Consider the following 16,365-nt stretch of genomic DNA (forward strand, 5'->3'; position numbering starts at 1 on the left):
ACCTACTCTTTGGTTTTTAACTGAAAAGTTAAACACACTGAAATAAAAACTAGATTTTTCCCCCCATCAATTTGCAAAACTAAAGTAGAATTCAAACTGAAATGGCAACAGCGTGAAAAGCTATTTACGTGTCTGCAACCGTCTCTGATTCCATCCATTTGTTTTCCAGTCTTTGTTGTGATTCTGTGTTTCTCATGGATCTCCAGAGAGTTGCCGGCTTGAGGAGAGAATATCAATAGCCTGCATGCCCTCTAGGATATGCTTCCCTGCGACAATCACAGTGTTTCTGTGGATCAGATCTTCTATTTCTTTTAATAACTGTAGTAGAACAACAAAAATTATTCATTTTGGGGACACATAAAAATCAACAAAGCAATAATGTCTAAGTAAGGGTATAATTTTGCTTCCTTTTTGTGTGATAAGCTCAAAGGCAAAAAGGAAGAATCAATTGGTGTTTTTTCAGGTATTTCATAAATCCATAATTATATCACATGCATTTAAAAAATGAAGCAAAGAGCTAACAAATTGAACAGAACTTGTCAAATAGAATGTGGCCCAGCACAGTGAAAAATAAATACTGGATTTTCTAACTGGGTCTGGATGGTCTGGTTTCTGATTGGAGTCCTGTCAGGAGACAGACAGGTCACCTCTGATCAAGTCCCTAATTCCTCTGAACTCCATATTTCATATCCATGAAATGGGAATAACAATATGTGCTTGTCTCACCTCACAGGGCCGATGAAATATAAAATGACATGTATGCAAATGTTCAGAAAATATTGGGATGCTGTATTAATATAATGTGTTATTAAATTGTTAGAGGAGACGTAGTTTTCTTTAATATTCATACTATTCTCTAGGAACTCTGTCCAGAACATCCTACAGTTTTTGTAAGAGAAGGGTCCTTGCTTTCCAGATGTTCATTTTGTGTTCTAAAATACTTGCATGTATATGTATGTGAACGTTTATATTTTTCTGCTTTTTCCCTCTTTCTAACTTTCTAATCCCCATAGCCCTCCTGGCTTACTCCTGCTTATCATTGAAAATTCATTTCAGTGTTACTTCCTTCAAGAAACCTTCCCCTGGGGGCACCTGGGTGGCTCAGTCAGTTAATTGTCCGACTTTGGTGCAGGTCATGATCTCATGGGTTCGTGAGTTTAAGCCCTGCATTTGAGCCCCTGCTGTCAGCACAAAGCCCACTTTGGATCCTCTGTCCCCTCCTCTCCCCGCCTTTCCCTGACTCATGTGCTGGCACACACACTCTCTCTCTCTTTCTCTCTCTCTCTCAAAAATAGATAAACATTAAAAAAAAAAAAAAGAAACCTTTCCCCATCCCAAGGCTGGGGTGGTGCCCCACTACTGTGCTTTCAAAAACCCTTTAGTTTATCTTACACTGTATTTTCCACATATGTTTATGATTACTTTTCTGTCTCTTCTCTTGGATTGTGAGAATCTTGAGAGTGAACTCTGTGTTTTCATCATGTGAGTTCCCAATGCTTACCAGTGTTTTCACATAGTAGGCACTCAGATTTTGTTGTATTAGTAATTGCTGGTCTTACCATATACATGTGAAAGTACAAATGCTCCTATTCCAACGTGACGAGCCAGGGACCAAATAGATTTATCTATTGCCATAGTAAACTGAGTTCATTTTCTTTAGAAACCATGATGGGCAGAATGGTTCCCCTGAGAATGTCCACATCCTAATCATGAAACCTGTGAGCACATTATGTAATGTGGTGGAAGGGATTTTGCAGGTGTGTTAAGGTTACATACCTTAAGGTAGGGGGATCATCCTGGATTATTTGCATGACACCAATCTAATCCTATGAATCCTTGAAAGCAGAGAAGTTTCTTTGGCTGGAGATAGAAGAGAAGCAGCAGAAGGAGAAATCAGTGAGAGTCCAAGGGCGAGAAGGACTTACACTGTTGCTGACCCTGAGATGAAGGGGGCTTTGTGCAAAGAACCAAGGGAGATCTATAGGGGCTGGGAAAGGTTTCTGGTTGACAGTCTGCAAGGAAGTGGGGACCTCAGCCCCACATCCACAAGGGACTGAATTCTACCAACCAAGTGAATGCATCCAGAAGCAGATTCTCTTCCAGAGTCTCCAGATAAAGTGTTCGGGTTGGCCTACACCCGACTTCAGCCTTTTGAGACCCACAGCTGAGAAAGCAGTCTAATCTACTTGGACTTCTGACCTACAGAACTGTGAGATAATAAATTTGTGTTGTTAAAAATCACAATATTTGTGGTAGTTGGTTAGAGTAGCAGTTAAAAATAGAAAAATTAATTTACTAGCTCCAAAAGGTCAGATTTTGGAAATCTATCATAAAGGTGGAATGGTTTGGGTCTGCAAGAGATGATGTACATCCCCACAGAAAAGGTGCCCAGAGTTGATTCTTTGGAATGGCAACAGCAGCAGAGGTGGGTTCCAGGATTGGCCTGTGTTGCCACACCTGCCAAGTCCAGTACAGGCCAATCCAGGTGCTCCTGGAGATTTACTTAATTTCTTCCAGATTTGAAGCTGGTTGCAAGTTTGATTGGGTTGGCCAAGGCAGAGCAAGAGAGGTTGGAGAAATAGCAAAAGCTAGTTTGGAAATCCTTTTCCCTCATAATTATGAATTATGATGATATTTCTTTCCTGTCTGTTAACTTCTAGAATTCCTCTTAAGAAATCTACTGTTGTTCTGATTCTTAATTCTTTGTACATGTTACTTTTTTGCTCTGTGAAGGTTCTTTTGATCTTTTCTTCATCCCTGATATTCTGAAATTTAAAATGATGTACCTTGGAGTTGTTTCTTATTGTTTATTATGCTGGATACTCAATAGGCCCTTTTCAAAATTTTTTTCAGTTCTGGGATATTTTCTTGTATTATTTCTTTGATAATTCTCTCCTCCCTTTTCTCTGTGTGGGGGTGGGAGGGTGGGGGGAGGATTCTTTGTGGAACTCTTACTGATAAAATATTAGAATACTAGATTGATTATGCAGATTTCTTGTCTTATTTTCCCTTTATTTGTTTATGTATCTATTTATTTTCTAATTTCTTCAACTTTGACTTCCAATTTTTCTATTTAAATTTAAAAATTTCTGGTGTCATTTTTTAAATTAAAAGATTTTTTCTTGTTTACATGTATATTTCTTTTATTATTATTATTTTTTAAGTTTACTTATTTATTTTGAGAGATAAAGAGAGAGATGGGGCAGAAAGAGAGGGAGAGAGGGAATCCCAAGCAGGCTTCATGCTGTCAGTATGGAGCTTGATATGGGGCTCAAACTCACAAACCATGAGCCCAAATCAAGATTTGGATGCTTAACCAACTGAGCCATCTAGGCACCTCTATTTCTTTTTTTAAAAAATATCATTCTTCATTTGTTTCTGGGATGTTATTGTTTTTCTTATTTCTTTGAGAATATTCTAGTTTTTTAAAAATTTTCTTCTGCACATTGTTTCTGTTTTCTCTGAACTGCCTCTCTTCAATTTGTTTTGGTTCCTTTTTTTCACATTACAGACTTTCCTCAAATGTATGGTGTCCTTGGTTGTCGGTTCATATTAAGTTGTAAGGTTTAAAAAAGTTGAGTAATAATTCTGGGGTCTTGGTGGGTTGGGCTGACTGGTCACTTTGATCAGGCAGGACTTGTAGGTCTTTTCTCTGTGGTTCTTCAACCTCTATAATGATGAACACTTGAATTTATGATTGGACCTGTACATCTGAATCGTGGCTTTCTGGAAACCATGACTGGGGTATGATCATCCTCTTTATGGTGGTTAATAATCAGATGCTAAAATCAGACTTACTGATTTTAAAGTTCTGCTGTCACTGCTGGTGGGAATGCAAACTGCCGCAGCCACTCTGGAAAACAGTGTGGAGGTTCCTCAAAAAATTAAAAATAGAACTACCCTACAATCCAGCAATGGCACTACTAGGTATTTATCCAAAGGACAGAGGTATGCTGATTTGAAGGGGCACATGCACCCCAATGTTTATCTTAGCACTAACGACAATAGCCAAAGTGTGGAAAGAGACCAAATGTCCATCGACAGATGAATGGATAAAGAAGATGTGGTATATATATATATATATATAGAGAGAGAGAGAAAGAGTATTACTTGGCAATCAAAAAGAATGAAATCTTGCCATTTGCAACAACGTGGATGGAACTCAAGTGTATTATGCTAAGCGAAATTAGTCAGAGAAAGACAAATATCATATGACTTCACTCATATGAGGATTTTAAGATACGAAACAGATGAACATGAGGGAAGGGAAGCAAAAATAATATAAAAACAAAGAGGGGGACAACACATAAGATACTCTTAAATACAAAGAACAAACAGAGGGGTGCTGGTGGGGTTTTGGGTGGGGAGATGGGCTAAATGGGTAGAGGCATTAAGGAGGACACTTGTTGGGATGAGCACTGGGTGTTATATGTAGGGGATGAATCACTGGATTCTACTCCTGAAATCATTATTGCACTATATGCTAACTAACTTGGATATAAATTTTTAAAAAATCAATAAATTTAAAAAGAAATAAAGTTCTGCTCGGTCACTTTGAGTTGTTTTTACTTGTTTTTACCTGTTTTTACAAATGAGGGCACTAACAGTATCTACTTTATGGGATAGTTGTTAGGGTTAAGTGATTAATATCTATAAAGTGCCTGAAGTATTTGAAACAATGAGTATTCAGTAAGTTACCCATTTTTATTGTCATTGTTGTCATTGTTATTAATCCAGTGTAATTCCCTGTTGTGCCTCACCCCTTCCTCCGTTGCCCTAGTATGTATCTAGCTCCCTCTGGTTCAGTGTTTCTAGAGTGGTAGCTTCCCACATTGTGACAAAGGGGAGGATGAGAAGAGTTGGGAAGGAGACCTTGGAAATACACCAGTTCCTTATCCTGACTTTTAATCAATTTTCCGGATCTTCATTCCCATGCCTTCTGAGATAACTGGTATCACCAATTCCCATGCCTTTCTGGGAGTTTAGAGGCACAAGCAGGTTTTCTCACCATTGGACTTCCCTCTAGAGGCACTTAATTTCCAGATTTCTCTGTCTGCTAACCTACCACCACTCGTCTATTCCACTGTGGTTTCTTGTGTACTATGTCTCTTCTCCTGTTCTCTTTTCCTAGTGGGCTTACACGTTTTGTGTTCCTTTACTAATGGTCTAATTGGGTATGAAAAGGGAATGAAAATCAACTTATGTATTCAATTGGTCATGTTAACTACAAGGCCACTGGCCTCACCATCTATGAAATGAGGGGTTACAGTGGATAAACCTTTAGGCATTTTCCTCCACTAAAAATCTTTGCTCCTTTGTATGGTTTAGATTTAATGTAATTCCCAGCTGATCACAGCTAGGTTCTTTATCACTTATCTCACTCTCAGAATAGTAGTGATTATTTTTGCTTTTGTTGTTTTGAATCTCTTTGAGCAAGAGACCTGTGGTGTAGCAAATTATATCTTGTGTACAAATTAGAGTAAACTGAAAAACACAGGTGACTTTTGTTCCCGTCTGCATCACAAAGACCTTTTCAATACACCTGATTGATTGTAAAGGGAACCCCACAAGCAGATGCAAGCGACTGGGACTCTGCTGATGGTAATTTGGGTGCTATAATATTTATCATGCTGTGCTATTTGGCAAGTTGGAAGCTTTTAAACTTTTTGCTCTTTCAGAAAAAATCCTAAAAGAAGATGATACAAACATTTGAATTAGGAAGAAGTTTCCTTTTTATGGAGAATCACAGAGAATGTCTTGATAAATTGTTGCAAGTCTTGTATTTAAGATGATTCAGGTCATATTTTTGTCACTTGCATCCAGGAGAGTCTTTGACTTATCAAGGACAGTGGAGATGGAGAAGGGTATGTTGTCTTTCTCTCTGCATCTCCATTACATGGCCTGACACTTTGTACTTACAGCCTCACTGTCTGTCACTGTTTGCTGTGGTCACTAGAATTAATGACCAGCTCTTATGTGTTCTATTTTGGAATCCAGGAGAGAAACTTCACAAGATAATATTTTTGAGAGGGGGGTTATATGGTGTTTGAAATAAATAACAGCCTCCTAGAGTTTGGTGCAATCCATTGCATATGGTTTTTGTTTGTTTAAGTGCCATGGCATAGGGGATGGGGATACATTCCTCAGAAAGTTTTCAGTTAAAACAGGATAATATAATGAAAGTGAGGGAGACATTAACAATTTTTTCTCTAATACTCCCCATTACTTTGGACATAAAATCTGATTAAATGTTTGTAGAAAAAGAGATTAATGTATCAATATTGACAATTTTGGGTTCATCAGTGATGAACCACCCCCCCCCCCCCCCCAAATAATTCTCACCACATTCTCAATGGCTTTTTTATTATAGTAATTACGACATATACTGTTGGTTGACTCTCCAGCAACATGCCTTCCTTTATTCTTGCTACCACCCTAATTATGTTCGGGTAGAAAGTGGCTATGCTCTTCAGGGACTTTGGGATCTTCCAGGACTCTGGTGGCCCAACTCCAGAACTGAATCCTGATTGGTCTTAGGCATCTATTGTTCTTTTATCTCCCTTGCCATTGATTGGCTTAAGACTGAGCATGGAATGTGATTTTGGCCAGTAAAATATGAGGTAAGTCTATAGACTGGCTTTTGGGAAGTTTATCTTTGTTCCTCACAATGGACCCAGAAAAGGGCTTTATGTGTGAATATGATGTTTGGTGCAGCTGCGGCCATTTTGCAGCAATGAGATGTTCTTAAGGACCTCACTGAGGATGGCAGAGTAGAAAGATGAAAAGAACCTGAATATTGATAATGCTGCCAAGCTGCTGCCTTGATTAATCCTGGGACAATATCATCTTTAAACTCTGCATTTAGTGAAATCATAAATTTCCTTATCACTTAAGCCTTTTTTAGCTGGTTTTTCAGTTACTCATAGCTGAAATAATCCTGATACACTAATAAAACAAATTTAATGCTTTAACTCTTTGGACTAAAACTTTTCTTCTATTCTTTCTCCATATGTGAGAAAGGTATGAAGTGAAAAATAAAAATGAAGAATTGCAAATATTAAAGAATAACACAATGTCAGCACCAAAAGAGATTTTAACAAATTACTTAAAAAACACTTGTTGATATAGAATTGTAGATCCTGGGTATAGCAGAGAATAAGAGACACTGTCTCTGCACTTTTGGAGATTATATTCTAGTGGGTCTTAGAGAGTATTTGGTCTAATCTTATTACGTAGAAAGGGACAACTTTTATATCATTCAGTGTTGGTGTAAATTTTTTTTTTTGTTACTTAACAAAAGAGGGTAGATCCTATTAGAGGAAAGACTATACACATTTGTGGTTCTTTTTGCTTTTGAACATATAGCTAGCTGTTTTGCTTATCTGACTACCTGAAGGTTTTTGTTATCTAGGGTTTGGCTGGGACTGAGTCTGGGTATAAAGAGAGAAGAGAGCTGAATTTCTGTGCATAATAGAGTAAGAGGAATTTAGAATTAGACTGTGTGTGTGTATGTGTGTGTGTGTGCACGTGTGCATGTACATTTGCATGCAATCGACACACACACATGAGAAACACCAAGATGGTCAGTGTCTAAGTGCTAACTGAAATAGAGAGGTCACAAACTCCCTGTGCCATGGTGGCCAAAAGGACTTTTAGGATGAGATGACCAGTATGTAGTTTTAAGTTATTCGCTGTGTCATGCAAGGATATAACTCTTTGACGGTGACCTAGAAAACCTTAGCGAAAGTTTTGCTACACATCCACAGGCATTGTTCCCTTGTTGCTTCAGTGGGGAATCAGGGAGATAAAGGGTTGACCTCAATGCATAGAGCAGAGAACAGGGATTCAGCAGAGGCAGGAAATGGGAGAGAAATCAGCAGACGCAGAAACATATATCTCCTTCTTCCATTTTCCTCTTCCTGGGAATTTTGCAGACATTTTGAAGAGGTCTCTGCACTCAACAATGGGTATGGAATAGGATGTGACCTCTTTAATTTACATCATTTGGGACATCTGCATTAGGGTCTTACCATGCTGGTGGCTGCAGGATTCATCACACGAGCAATTATTCAATTACTGGGAATTGCCTTACCCTGTAGAGAGTAAGCTCCTTGAGGGCAGGGACCATGTCTTTTTTATCAATAAAGTTCATATTGGGCAGTGGTTCAGCCCCTAAAATAAGTATCCAATTAATATTTATTGAATAGTTCCCTCCTAATAGGGAAACACTATCACCATTTAAATACTCATAGCATTCCTTCTGCCCTCAGCTTGTGGTGTTACTTCCCTGAGGACAACTGTGTTTTGCCAGGCAGGCTCCTGGACCAGCACTTATTGCTTGTGGATGATGGGGGAGACCAGACAAGTTGGGAGAAGCCAGCCAGGTTTACACTGGAAATATCAAAGAACTCCTGACAAGAGAAAAGTAGTGGATACAGACAGTGGGAGGGGAGACAGAGAAGACATTTTGTGGGAGTTGAGTTTGAGAGGTTTGGGGATCTTGGAGAGGGAAAAGAGGGTCTTTGGAGGCAGGTGCAAGGCATATGAATGCACACACAAATATGATTCTTCTGTGGATAAAACTGGAAGGAAAAGCTGGTTTCAGTCAGTTTTGGTGTGTGTTGTGTTACCAGTGTGATCTCTGGACAATTTTAATAGATTTCAGTAAAGATAAAAATTGCTTCTTGGTTAGTTCTGGCTGTATTTCTTTTCTTTTTTAAAGATTTTATTTTTAAGCACTCTCTACACCCAACCTGGGGCTCAAACTCACAACCCTGAGATCAAGAGTCACATGCTCTACCGACGGCGCCAACCAGATGCTCCCGGCTGCATTTCTTTGAATGAGACTCCAGACTAAGGCTGACTTCTAGGTAAGGAAGGCCAGCCTGGCTTTACATGGCGTACACCCTCATGTAGGAAACTGGGTTTTACACTCTGGTATCCTCCACAGAGCTCCCAGGCACTCCCTAGGGACAGCAAATATTTGTTGCACGGAACTGAAATTGCAGTGATTAATCTAAGATTGCATGCTGTCCAATCTGGTAGCTAAATATGGGCAGAATTAGGACTAAGGCCTAAAATGCGGTATGTTCTTAGATCTTGTTCTTTAGTAGATTTAAAGAACAGTGTTAGAAAATACAGTGTGAGAGAAGGACATTCCATTTTGGGACTATTCCAGAAATATGCATGAGGGTCATTTAGACTGACCTTATTTTCCATTTGAGTTAATCTGTGGGTAGCAAGTCACTCCCTGTTACCAGCCAGATCCTCCTGAGGATCTTAAAATATTCAAATTGGATTTTTTTTCAACCCCCTGAAACTCACAGAAAAGTCACATACTGGGCCAGAGTCTCAGTTCCGCCTCCCTGCTGGAACTCAGTACAACAGTGGCCTTCCTCCTTGTTGGGAATACATGCCTATGCTCTCTCTTTCTGCTGGATTAACTGGATTTAAACTAAATGGAATAAAATGTTTCATTTTTGAGAGTCCACGTTGCATTCTGTGGCTAGGAGAGAAGGCTGTTATTTCAATCTGGTGATAGGTGGGAGCTTCTTGAGAGAAACTAGGATTCCTAGAGTTTGCAAATGTCCTATACAGCTCAGTGCTGCATTCGGGGCAGGGGCGGCTCTGTTCTTAGAGAGGCTACTCCAGAGACTTTCAGAGGGCCCGATGCTTCATTTAACAACCTCAGACAGGGGCCTGTGAGAGATTCAGTCCTATTCCTTAGCTGCCTGTTTCCATCTTTCTTACTTGGCACTCCTAGAAGGCTAATGAGAAACTGTCTGTGGCCACGTTAAGGTAGAAGGATAGTGCATTTCTTTTTTGTTCTTGCAGGTATTTTTAAAATCCTGGGCCCGATGCCACCTGTCAGGAAACACACACTCTGACATCTCTCACAAGTGCCGCAGGGAGGAGGCATGATGCCCAACAATGACCCGACAGGAGATGTGATCCCTCTGGAAGCTTCCAGACACTGTGCTCCTCATTGGGCTCAGGTGTTGAGTGTCGAGCAGATGAGCCTGAGGTTATTCAGGACCCTGTCAGGTCATTCAGAGGAACAAAACCACAACAAACTGACCGGAACCCTTGATGTCTGGAAGAAGTTCACTGCCTGTGCCAGCCAGGGGCTGTCCCACCACATTCTTGTTGGCCTGAAAGAAAAGAAAGGAGGAACTCAGGATTCCAAACTAATGGCCTGGTGTTGGAAGCTGCTTGGGAGTATGAGAAATGCAGATAAAAAGAGGCACTAAGATGCACAGGTATGTGTTTGGAGAAGTGGTTATACAGCCTCGGCGTGGAGAGTCCCTGCTGCCAGACGAGCGATGTGGTCTGCGTTTGTATCTTCAGTGTGAAGCTGGCCCAAGGCTCAAGGGACCCATTCACTACACGTGGTCTCCCGCCCATGCACCTGTGGGAATATGTGTGCTTGGGGTTAATGGCTTCGGGGACGTCGCCCGGGTTTACAGTGTGGGCCATGGAATGGCCAGACAAATGCCTATCATCACAGACTTGGAAGAAATTCTATGAAGAATCTGAAGTTGTCTCAGAAGTTGCTTAAACCTAGATGCCTTGTCTAAATTAAAATATATGGCATGCACACGCACACATGCACACACACACTTCCCTCAGGGGCAGTGCATCTTTAGTTATTTGTTTTCCATCCATTCCAAAAGGGAAGAGAATATCAGATAGATGGGATGAATCAAATGGGATTATTTTAAAATGCATTCTCCCTCCCCTTCTGCAGGGGATTGAGGAGGATTACATGCAGCTTTTGTGAAATGTCTGTGCTCCTCTCTGGGAAAGGAACTGTAAATGTCAAGTCGTCAGTCTCCGTGACAACAACTCACACAGGTACAGTGCAGACTGGCAGGGAGGGAAGAGCATGGCCAGCCCGTGCACCAGTGTCACCTGCGTTTGTAGAGCCCAACGCCCCAGCAGTCCAGTGTAGCCAACAGATGGAGAGGCAAAGACAGTTAGGGACGCGGAATGGATGGGGGGGCCTGGTGACACCCCAGAGATACAAACCACCCCACAGAGGGAGCGTGCAACAGAAGCAGCAGGCTTAGCAGGTGCAGCCCCCATCACTTCGCCAACCCAAATCCCAGGGGCCTGGTAAGCGCTTGGTGTTAACTGAGCTTCTTAAACCCTGATGTGCACGTGAACCACCTGGCGATCTTGTTAAAGTGAAATTTCTGATTCAGTAGATTGAGGGATAGGACCCAACACTCTACATTTCTACAAAACTCCTGGATGATGCCGATGCTGCTGGCCCAGACACCGTGCCCAAGGTGTGAAGAGAATTTCAGGTCACAGGTGTGCTTCAGGTAGCACAGCTTCAATAGAATTAAATTCTGTACAAAGATATGCAAATACAGTGAAGTCACACTTAACCTCACTAACATTTGGAGGAAATTGTCCAGGTAACTCCTAAATCTTTTGTATTTGAAATGCTTCGTCTGATGAAAAATTCTCTTTCTATAGCTGACAGCTGATGTGGGGCTGTTCAGGTCTATATTAAGATGGCCTAGCAATTCCTCAGCAGACACCAGCTGAGGGAAGGAGTATGCTGGGCGGCAGGGGAGGCGAGCTTGGCAGGCACATTGGCCAAGGACTGTCCGTAACATGCACTGCCCACATGTGCATAGTTGGGAGCTGGGTTTTGCAATGGATTCTTCTCTGGTTGAGCGAGAGAAGGGAAATTAACACAGGGCTCTTAAGTTCTCCTTGCTCTCCCTGGTTTCCCAAAAGAAAAAGAAAATTAAATAGGTAGGAAGAAATGGAAAATGACAGGAAGAGAATGAAAGTCAAAAGACTGCTTGGGTTTCTATTTTTACTTTTTATTTTTGAGAGGAGAGAAGAATAAACTCCCAAGGATGAATCAAGAAGAAGAACATTAAAAAAAAAAAAAACAAAGAAAAGAAATGTGTGATGAAGAGAGGAAGGAAATCTCCTTGGTAGATAAAACAGATTTGCCAAATATATTACATTCATTAAGATTTTTCTTTGCTTATAATGTGTGCTTTTTGGAGGCTTTTCTTAGCATTAACGGACGCTCTGGGAGAGGAGAAAGTTGGCAGAGAGAAGCCTGGCAAATATATAAATAAGCTTTGGAGGCTTCAGAAGTTTCATATCCCACAATAGAACGTTCTCCAGGCTGCACAAACTTTTTCTTACTTAAACAAATGCTTTGAAAGACAAAGATTTCATATCGTCAGTGGAACATTCAGACTAATAATTGCCTTTGTTCTTCCTGCCTTGAAGTCTCAACAGCCAGCAGATTTATGATTCACTTTCGGCAATAAGCTCCTTCAAATAAATATCACTTTCCCAGGCTGCAAATTGAGTTTTTGCAAACACAGAGATCGACTTCACTAAGAGGAACTAAGTTTTCTTGTGGTGTATGTATATACGATTAGGAAACACTGCTTTCTTCCCCTATTCTGTAAAACAGTGGATTAGAAAACTATGTTAAAAAATAGCCGTTTTTAATGCTTGATGTACTATCAGTGAGATTTTGTAGAAACTTTTGTTGGGGGAGCAGGAGGTGGAGTGGGAAGGGGACAGAGGCAGTTTCACTTTTCTCTTAGGTTTGTGGACCTCAGAAATTTTATGTAAAGTCTGAGGTTGTGTTTAAACTGGTTTACTTTGTAGTTGGGGCAAGATAATTTCAAAAATTTTAAAGTAAAAGAAATAATGCAAGCAAGTATAAATGTAAGATTTAAATCGAGGCTTATAGACTCTAACTGTTGGAATCAAGACCCTTTCAGAGCTACCAGCCTTCTCCCAGTGCTCTTTAGCTTCCACTGCTAACTCAATGGACGTTATTGGATTCCTTAAATATGCCAGGCAGTAGGGGTGCCAAGGGAGGTGAGACATGATGCCGATACCCACATAGATACCTTTAAGAACAAAGTAGAAGAATCAGAGTAAGCTATGGGAGTGCAAAGGATGCCCAACCTGGGGTGTGGAGGAGGATGTCAGGCCCCCAGAATCTTGTATCACTTTGGAATGTGGCAGTCACCTACATCCTTGTCCACATGCATTAAGCCAGATATAAGGCAACCGAGCCTCTTTCAGTAGACTGATGACACCGTTTCTTTGGCCTGTCCCCATGACACTGCTCCTAGTTCTATCTGGATTTCATTCTCTGTCCCTTCCCCAGTTTGAACTTTGTGTGGTACCTGCTGCCTTAATGATAATGATCCTTTCTGGAGAACTTAAAAGTGCCAGACATCATGGTGCTAGCCACTTTCAAATATATTATTTTCCTGATACAGGTGTTATTGCCATATTATAGAGGAGGAAATGGAAATTGACAAAATTTAACCAAATCGCTCAAGATCACACAACTGGTAGTTGCTGGGACATGGATTAATTAATTAATTTATTATTATTTTTTAATGTAAGCTCTACACCTAACAGAGATCTTAAACTCATGACCCCAAGATCAAGAGTCACATGCTGTACCAACTGAGCCAGCCAGATGCCCCTACAACATGGATTTAAACTCAAGTCTGTCTGATCCAGAACCTGTAGTTTGTTTTTTTTTTTAATTTTTTTTTAATGTTTATTTATTTTTGAGACAGAGAGAGACAGAGCATGAATGGGGGAGGGGCAGAGAGAGAGGGAGACACAGAATCGGAAGCAGGCTCCAGGCTCTGAGCCATCAGCCCAGAGCCCGACGCGGGGCTCGAACTCACAGACCGCGAGATCGTGACCTGAGCTGAAGTCGGACGCTTAACCGACTGCGCCACCCAGGCGCCCCAAGAACCTGTAGTTTTGACCATTAGTAACAACAATAACAGTTTAACACTTTCTGGACTTTATGTGCCAGGCACATAGTTCTTATTATGATTTAATTTGCTTAATCTTCACATGAATCCTGTGAGAGTATCAGTGTTTTTATTATTTCTATCTTACAAATGAGGAAATGAGGCTCATCTGTGACTAACTTGTCCAAAGTCACACAGCTGGTAAGGCAGGGAGCCTGGATCAAAGCTCAGGTAGGCTGGCTCCAGAACCAGTACCCTTACCCACTATGCTCCCCTACCTATGTGCCCAGACCCTACATGGGTCTATTCCCTTCTTTAAGTTCTGAATAGAGACTTTAGTTCCCCTACGTGGACTTTTCAACTTGTTTCCTTCCTTTGATATGTTAGACCCATCATCACATCTACAATTTCTAGTCTAAGTATCTGTGTCTGTTTCTTCACTTTTCCTCGAACAGGTACTGCACATCTTTGTGTTCCAGGCACTGTACTGTGCAGTTGGGAGCTGCAGATCAATACCCAGAAATATTTATTTAGAGGAATGATGGACCCTTTTCTGGAGCCAATCACAATCCAGTGGGGAGACAGACAAGTCAGCAAAGCGTTCCAGTGCCGTATAACAAATGCTGTGATGGAGGAAAGTGTGAGTGCTCAGGTAACCTCAGAGAAGGGAGGGCCTAACTCTGGGCAAGGTGAGGCGACCCTTCACAAGAGGCATTATTTAAAAAGAATCTTTAAAAAGCAGGAGTTGATGAGGCAAATGAGGGACGGAGAAACAGATCTTAATTTAAGTCAGAGTTTTCTTACCTTCTTGCATTGTAGGGATGGAAGATGTTAGTGGCTTGTTGGTACCTCAGGAATCAATATGTATAAAAGGCTGCATCATAATAACAGATAATACTTGTTAAGAGCCTTCGAGAGGCCAGGCAAAGTTTTGAGTCTTTACATGCATTATCTAGTCCAATCCTCACAGCCACACTTTGACATAGATGCCATTACTATTTCCAGGTTCCACACAGGACTCACGGGATCCCGGGGAAGGAAAAGATTCCTTTTGCATTGATTCTGCTCTGGTTCCAGGAAAGGGATGGAGACATTTCTTAGGCATTGTCCACAGACCAACAAAACTTGATGGACTAGAGGCTTGTTTAAAATGCATGGGGCGCCTGGGTGGCGCAGTCGGTTAAGCGTCCGACTTCAGCCAGGTCACGATCTCGCGGTCCGTGAGTTCGAGCCCCGCGTCGGGCTCTGGGCTGATGGCTCGGAGCCTGGAGCCTGTTTCCGATTCTGTGTCTCCCTCTCTCTCTGCCCCTCCCCCGTTCATGCTCTGTCTCTCTCTGTCCCAAAAATAAATAAAAAACGTTGAAAAAAAAAATTAAAAAAAAAAATAAATAAAATGCAGATGCTGGACTGAGAACAACAGAATCAGAATCACTCTTCTGTGCTCTGCCGGTGATTTGGGAGCACACCAAACACTGAACTATGCCTCTAGGTGGTGAGCACTGAGCATGTGAGAAAATCTGTTTCCTAGTGAACTTCTTTGTGATCTCATTGGCCATTTACTAAAAGAACCGGCTCAGAGAGTTCTAGAGGGGCTGGTATTTCCCTAGGAGATGGAGTTTCCCTATCCCCTTTAGTCTTACATATATATTCCAAAGAAGATATTATGCATTTTTAGAAATTTTTTGGATATGATTCCTGGCATTGCAACAATAATTTCCAGAAACTGAAGATATGTTTCAACAGATGCTAAGGATACATTGCTCTTTTCATAAGAGAACTGGCTCATTCAGTGATGTTGAAAAATCAGATGATTTTTCTCTTTAGCTCACATCAGGAGCTGGTGGTTATATCAAGAGGGTTTTAGTCTTCATGGTTGATTGGAATGTTCAAGCACGGAGGGTACTTGTCTGTCTCTCCCCTCTCAATGGGAGGAAGATCATGAAGGAGAGACTATTGATAAGAGGAAAGTACAGCTCTCCAGTGGTGGAGACCATAGTCTCTTCTCTCAAACATAATCAGTTTCTCTTATTTTAAAGGATGTAGAGGTTATGGACTTTGGGATCATACAACAGCAAAGATGGGCTAAATGAGTATACAGTTCAGTGTTATTAAGTACATTCGTATTGTTACCACAATAATAGAAAAAGTAAAAAAAAATGGGCTAAATGAATCAAATCTCCAGTTTTTTTTAGTTCATGGTAGCTGAGCCCTTGACAATTCAAACTGTTACAATTATGAACATTCAATGCAAGTGAAGAGTTGGGATGTGATATAAAGGCACAAGGGATTAACAAAGGACTGTTAAATTCTCTGCATCTCCCTCTTTTCCAAAGCACCATGTGGAAACAGGTGCATGAGATGGTCTCTTTGATGACTATTTAAGTGCAGTTTTCACTACTGTATTCAGGTTTCCAATAACCATTTACAGAAGAACAGGATCTTAATTCCTAACAGGTTTTCATGTATTCAGTCTGACTCTGAATCTAATTTATACAGGTTGGAGAGATTTGGAGGAACAGAGAATGAGATGCCAAATGTAAGAATATGCTTTATTTGTAAATGTTCATCCATCTGTTTAGTACTGACTGTA

At 40.9% G+C, this 16,365-nt stretch overlaps 1 long non-coding RNA gene across 1 annotated transcript; it reads right to left on the bottom strand.

The window, feature by feature from the left end:
• Positions 1–108: 108 nt before the first annotated feature.
• Positions 109–14,924, bottom strand: LOC131519041 (uncharacterized). The gene is made up of 4 exons (XR_009265420.1): positions 14,580–14,924; positions 10,079–10,151; positions 1,777–1,860; positions 109–318 (listed from the first exon to the last, which is right to left on the bottom strand). It is a non-coding gene; the product is annotated as an uncharacterized LOC131519041 (long non-coding RNA).
• Between the last annotated feature and the right edge of the window lie 1,441 nt (positions 14,925–16,365).

This window comes from Neofelis nebulosa, chromosome 8 (assembly GCF_028018385.1).
Source record: "Neofelis nebulosa isolate mNeoNeb1 chromosome 8, mNeoNeb1.pri, whole genome shotgun sequence".
NCBI lineage: Eukaryota > Metazoa > Chordata > Mammalia > Carnivora > Felidae > Neofelis > Neofelis nebulosa.